Here is a 6,849-nt window from a genome sequence, read left to right on the forward strand (position 1 = left end):
TCTGTTCTCATCCTGAAGCAAAGTTCTTAACCTGAAGCACTATTTCTGGGTTAGCGGAGTCTGTAACCTGAAGCGTATGTAACCTGAAGCGTATGTAACCTGAGGTACCACTGTATTAGGATTCTTCTTTAGGGCAAGCTGTCATGTACTTTAAATGTGCATTGAATGTGCTTTTTTAAATATTAATCTTGTTAGGTTTAAAAATCAACACATACACACAAATAATATTTAGGTAAAAAGCAAAGAAGAAAACAAAAACAAAACAGACAAAGAAATAGCATAATTATGCAAAAGAAAAAATATATATACATCTTTTACAAACAAACAAAGATATGTAGCACTGCTTCACCAATAAACAGCAGTTCCGTCAACCAACACATTGAATGTGCTTTAAATGTATAGTGTGGATGTGCCCTAAACTGGTGAAATGTAAAAGGATAGCTTAAGTCATTTTTGGAAAAGCCTTGATATAGTAAATGAAATTCATGCACTGAAAATTGTTTTTTACATTTTTGTTAGGTATTCGTATAAGCTTGGTGGAAGGGGGACAACAGACCGCACACACCAAGATACATACAGATACGCGTCATCCATGCTTGACATAAAGTGAATATATTTTGTACTCGGTCTTATGAATCCGAATACAAGAAGTCAAATGAGGAAAAAATAAAACAAAATTCATTTGTCGGAACACCACATCAGGGTAACAGAATTGTGCCAGTCTGCCTATCTCTAGCAAATGTTTGGGAGGTATAACCTAAGCCCAGGGGTCAGCAACCTTTTTCAGCTGTGGTCCGGTCCACCATCTCTCAGACCATGTGGGGGGCCGGACTATATTTGGGGGGGGGGGTGAACAAATTCCTATGCCCCACAAATAACCCAGAGGTACATTTTAAATAAAAGCACACATTCTACTCATGTAAAAACACCAGGCAGACCCACAAATAACCCAGAGATGCATTTTAAATAAAAGGACACATTCTAATCATGTAAAAACACACTGATTCCCGGACCATCCGTGGGCTGGATTTAGAAGGCGATTGGGTCAGATCCAGCCCCCGGGCCTTAAGTTGCCTACCCCTGCCCTAGCCCTTCTCTAGCTTTTAAGCTAATGAAATGAAAATCCCAGTAAATGGCACATCTACAAAAAGCAAAATAATCGCTATTGCACACAGCTGCACACTTTAAGTCTCGAATGCAGGGTTCAAATGAAAATACATAGCATGTTTACTTCAGTGGGATTTAGAAATGGGTTAAGTAACTCAGCAGCGGTAATGAATACTGGCAGGGCAATCTCTTCCCAGAGAGAGTCAGAGACAAAGAGATATCAGATCTAATGCCTCCTATATGCAATGCCTCATGAGAGACCCCTGTTAACTAGACCATCTATTTATTCACAAGCAAATTTATCCAGCTTGGAACAAAAGCCACACTTCAGCAATTCACATGTTTGTTTCATCAGGGCTTCTTCTATGGGACTCCTGTCTACCCCAGCTCCTCCCACCCACAGCAGAGTCATCAACTCTTATGAGCAGGGTCCACCTCTCTCTTGCACTTCTGTAAGCAAGGCACATATTCTAGAAAGCAAGCTTAGAGTATCATACACATTTTCATTCATATTTATTTTATTTAAACAATCCCTTTCTCCAAAGAGCTCCCACTCCGTTTTATTCTCAGTCAGCACTATTCCTGTGAGTCAGCTCAGGCTGAGAGTGAGCGATTAGCCCAAGGTCACCAAGTAAATATCATGTCTGGGGATTTGAACACAGGTCTTCATTATACAACAACGCAGATACTCTGTCCACTACACAACTCTGGCCCTCTTTTAACTGGAGGATGTTTGACAATGTTCAGTTACACTGTATGGCTTTAGATTTTAAACCTTTTTTAATGGTGTGCTAGCTTGAAGGTAAGATAAGATACCCGTAGTACAGTGGTACCTTGGTACTCAAACACTGTGGTTCCCAAACGCCGAAAACCTGGAAGTAAGTGTTCCAGTTTTTGAATGATTTTGGAAGCCGAATGTCTGATGCAGCTGTCGGCTATTGTTTCCGGGGCGCCTGCACCAGTCATAAGCTGCACCTTGTTTTTCAAGCATTTCAGAAGTCAAACGGACTTCTCGAATGGATTAAGTTTGGCGCTTTTGTTTTTGCTCTTTCTTCTGCGTTTTTGTGGCTTTTATCGGTTAAATAGTTTTTGTGGCTGTGTGCAACCCAGTTCAGCTACTGATTGATTGTGTGACTGCGGAAATGGATAAAAGCCCCCCCCCCCCATCCAAACAATGACCATCATCAGTGCTGGCAAGAAAAAATAATAATTTTAATTGTTATCATCTACAATACTGTCTTGTTTATTTTATAGTACAGTACATTGATTATTGCTTTCGTTTTATGGATCAATGGACTCATTAGATAGTAAAATTCATGTTAAATTGCTGTTTTAGGGGTTGTTTTTAAAAGACTGGAACGGATTAACCCGTTTTGCATTACTTTCTATGGGAAAGCATGCCTTGGTTTTGGAATGTTTTGGTTTTCGAATGGACTTCCAGAGTGCATTAAGTTTGAGAACCAAGGTACCACTGTAAATGAAAATAGGCTTTCCACATTACAATAAAAGTTGTTTGTGGTTCTGGAGTATGCCACTCCTTTCTGCTTAACATAGTGCAAATATGCCCAGAGTTTATTGCTTTTAAAAATTAGGCTGTTTTTAATTGCTGGGGCTAAATATGCTCATTTTAATTTTGATATTGTAGGTTTGTGTTGTTAAAACCTTATGCCTTTTTCTGGATTTCAGTTTTTTACTTTAAAAAAATATACTACTCATAAAAAAAGAAACAAGACAAGACACATTTTGTTTATTCAGTGTGGGCGAAAATCTAATTTCTAAAAGTGGTTTGCAGGGTTTATTTGTTAAGATAAAAGATAAGGTAAAGAATGAAGAGGGGAGTGTTAATTAAATTGAGTGTAAAAATACAGAGCGCCCAGAGCAATTAGGAAGAAACAAGTAATTTTATATTCCAGCGTACAAGACCCAGGAACATATTGAGTTTTCTTGGTCAATGATTAACAATAGAACTTTCAGGCCTTCATCAAAAATATGTATGATAACTGAGATCAGAGCAGCCAACTCAGATCAGAGCAGCCTGCTCTTCTCTATCAACCCCAATCCTATATTCCTGTAGCATGAACCAAGAGAACCAGGCAAATGTGGGATTATGTGAACCTTAACATTTGACATATGGGGTTTTAGTAAGGATTTTTAAAAGTAGGGGAGAGGACAAATGGACACAGCAGATTGGAAAATAAAAGGAGCTCTTTAGCTCAAATCTAGTATGCTGATTTAGTTGATCTGTTATGCCTATTTAGGTCTGGTCTCCTCATGAGTAGCACACAATGTAGGTCTGGGCTATGTAGGGGGTCACTTGCAGGGTTATCTGATGACATGCCCTGAGGTAAGAGATCAATGAACTCAGATGGTAGGGACAAAAGACTGTGGTACCCAGGCCTATTTAAAGGGTTCTCCCTGTATTCCTGTATGTGGGAGGCAGTGGAAGACAGAAGTGCCTGGCGTGCTCTGGTCCATGGGGTTACGAAGAGTCGGACATGACTAAACGACTAAACAACAACCTTGTATGAAAAACATTGGGGCCTAATTTGAATAATAGAGTGCTTGGTATCTGGTGGGTGGGGCTTGTGCAGTGTGTTGTTTTCCCCCCCTCTGGAATCAGCCCTTCCCTTCAGTGCTTGTTCCGTTAAGAATGTCAGTTGAGAGAGACCAACTGGCACTTCTTGTTTTCTTGCCTCAGACTTGTCTCTAGATGTTTAGTTTCTCTCAGACATTATGTTATTCTCTTACAGTTTTTTCTCAGTTCATTATTAAAGCTTGTTTACATTTACATGAGCCACTTATGTGTCATGTTTGGCAGGTGGGGTGGGGGTGGATTGACACTTTTTGGGGTGCAGATACCCCTATGGGCAGGCGAATATGTTTATTGGCTAGTAGAAATTGCCAACTGGATTTCTCTTTCTGCCAAACTTTTGAGTTTGTGGATTCATTAACTGATTGGAGTAGGTGCTTGTCTGAGCAAAACCGAGTGCAATAGAACAGTTTCCCTCTAGAATTCTGAAACCTCGCTGGCCTATAATAAGTTTGAATGGAATGTCCACCAAAAAACAACAACACAATAATTATAATATTTAACAGTCTGGTGTTTTAAAGTCCACTGAACCGTTTAAAACCTACAGCCAACTGTCACAACTTGAAACCTTCCAAGTTACATGTCATTTCTCCAGCAACAGCATAATTGCTAACTGGCAGACTGTCAACTAAAACCCAACACAATGTATCTCTCTGGCTTCAGTTAGGAATAAGACAATTTCCCACTCTCTGAGAAGTTTACTTACAATCCAACAGTGTTTAAAATAGAGCATTCTTACGTTTACATTTCTTCAGATAAACACAGCTTTTTCATAACCTGACTATTTTTGGGCAATTTAGCTGGAGTCATAAACTGCTGAACCACTTTAATGCACTTACCCTGTAAATAGTCCCCCCCCCCTTACACTGATACCCTCTTAAACGAAAGTGAGCTCATGCCATACATTTTCCAGATGTACAATCTACAGAAATGTGCTTGCCAGTCAGGAATTTCCACCCATCAGTAAATACGGTAACATAGACACATGTTCATTGCTATGTGTGACAAAATGCACTTGCAAGGTGTACGCATTTTACTCTGCAGAATTTATATCTATGCAGGAAATTGGATCGTAATGCAGCCGTAAATTAGACAGATAAAAAGGGTTGTGGCTACAGGTAGAATTTGAAATCATTAGCAGTTCAATATATTAAGCTAAATTGCTCCCAGATAAAAGTATCTATCAAGTTAAATGCAAGGGGAACAAAGTGAAGGCGGTGAAGCTCCTGTGTGAGTGCCTGGAGGCGGTTGGAGGTTGGATGGCGGCTAACAGATTGAGGTTGAATCCTGACAAGACAGAAGTACTGTTTTGGGGGGACAGGAGGCGGGCAGGTGTGGAGGATTCCCTGGTCCTGAATGGGGTAACTGTGCCCCTGAAGGACCAGGTGCGCAGCCTGGGAGTCATTTTGGACTCACAGCTGTCCATGGAGGCGCAGGTTAACTCTGTGTCCAGGGCAGCTGTCTACCAGCTCCACCTGGTACGCAGGCTAAGACCCTACCTCCCCGCGGACTGTCTTGCCAGAGTGGTGCATGCTCTGGTTATCTCACGCTTGGACTACTGCAATGCGCTCTACGTGGGGCTACCTTTGAAGGTGACCCGGAAACTGCAATTAATCCAGAATGCGGCAGCTAGACTGGTGACTGGGAGTGGCCGCCGGGACCACATAACACCGGTTCTGAGAGATCTGCACTGGCTCCCAGTACGTTTCCGAGCACGATTCAAAGTGTTGGTGCTGACCTTTAAAGCCCTAAATGGCCTCGGTCCTGTATACCTGAAGGAGCGTCTCCACCCCCATCGTTCAGCCCGGACACTGAGATCCAGCGCCGAGGGCCTTCTGGCGGTTCCCTCATTGCGAGAAGTGAGGCTACAGGGAACCAGACAGAGGGCTTCTCAGTAGTGGCGCCCGCCCTGTGGAATGCCCTCCCATCAGATGTCAAAGAGATAAAGAATTACCTGACATTCAGAATACATCTTAAGGCAGCCCTGTTCAGGGAAGTTTTTAATATGTAATGCTGTACTGTTTTTAACACTGATTGGGAGCCGCCCAGAGTGGCTGGGGAAACTCAGCCAGATGGGCGGGGTATAAATAATAAATTATTATTATTATTATTATTATTATTGTTGTTGTTGTTGTTGTTGTTGTTGTTATTATTATTAAAGTAGATATCTAAGGCATTTTAACTTCATTTTCTTTTATTAGCAGAACATAAATAGATATGCTAAGGTAAACTGTATTTTATTCATGGATAGGTAGCCGTGTTGATCTGCCATAGTCAAAACAAAATAAAATAAAATAAAATTTAAAATCCTTCCAGTAGCACCTGAGAGACCAACCAAGTTAGTTATTGGTATGAGCTTTCGTGTGCATGCACACTTCTTCAGATACAGTGGTACCTCGGGATGCAAATGGGATCTGTTCTGGAGCCCCGTTCGCATCCTGAATAGAACGTAAGATGCGTCTGTGCGTGGGCGGGTTGCGTTTTGCCGCTTCCGCGCATGCGCATTACGTCATTTTGAGCGTCTGCGCATGCGTGAGCGACGAAACCTGGATGTAACGCACTCTGTTACTTCTGGGTTGCCGCGGAGCGTAACTTGAAAACGCTCAACCTGAAGCACATTCAACCCGAGGTGTGACTGTACACTGAAACAGAAGTCACCAGACCCTTATATATAGTGAGAGGGTGGGGAGGGGTATTATTCAGAAGGGTGGTGGGAATGGGTGATTGGCTGATAAGTGTGGTAAACCTGTTGACCACTTAATGACTGCAATTGGTCTTACAGGAAAAAGCAAGGAGTGAGATGGCTAAAAATAACTTTATAATGTACGGTATAATGAGATAAGAATCCAATGTCTCTATTCAGACCAGGTCTCTCCCTGGTTTTAAGTTTGGTAATAAGTTGCAATTCAGCAACTTCTCTTTCCAGTCTATTTCTAAACAAAATTAAAAAATTCCTTCTAGTAGCACCTTAGACTACAGCAGACCAACACGGCTACCTACCTGTAACCAGTCTATTTCTGAAATTCTTTTGTAATAAGACAGCCACTTTGAGATCTTGTATAGAATGTCCTGGGAGACTGAAGTGTTCTCCTACTGGTTTCTTTGTCTTGTGATTCCTGGTATTTTATTCAATCACTAAGAATAATTTTCAA

At 41.4% G+C, this 6,849-nt stretch overlaps 1 long non-coding RNA gene across 1 annotated transcript; it reads right to left on the minus strand.

The window, feature by feature from the left end:
- Positions 1–2,166: 2,166 nt before the first annotated feature.
- LOC310845499 lies at positions 2,167–4,892 on the minus strand. The gene is made up of 2 exons (XR_014564810.1): positions 3,624–4,892; positions 2,167–3,518 (listed from the first exon to the last, which is right to left on the minus strand). It is a non-coding gene; the product is annotated as an uncharacterized lncRNA (long non-coding RNA).
- Between the last annotated feature and the right edge of the window lie 1,957 nt (positions 4,893–6,849).

This window comes from Podarcis gaigeae, assembly GCF_964106915.1.
Source record: "Podarcis gaigeae genome assembly, chromosome: 5".
NCBI classification, from domain to species: Eukaryota; Metazoa; Chordata; class Lepidosauria; order Squamata; family Lacertidae; genus Podarcis; species Podarcis gaigeae.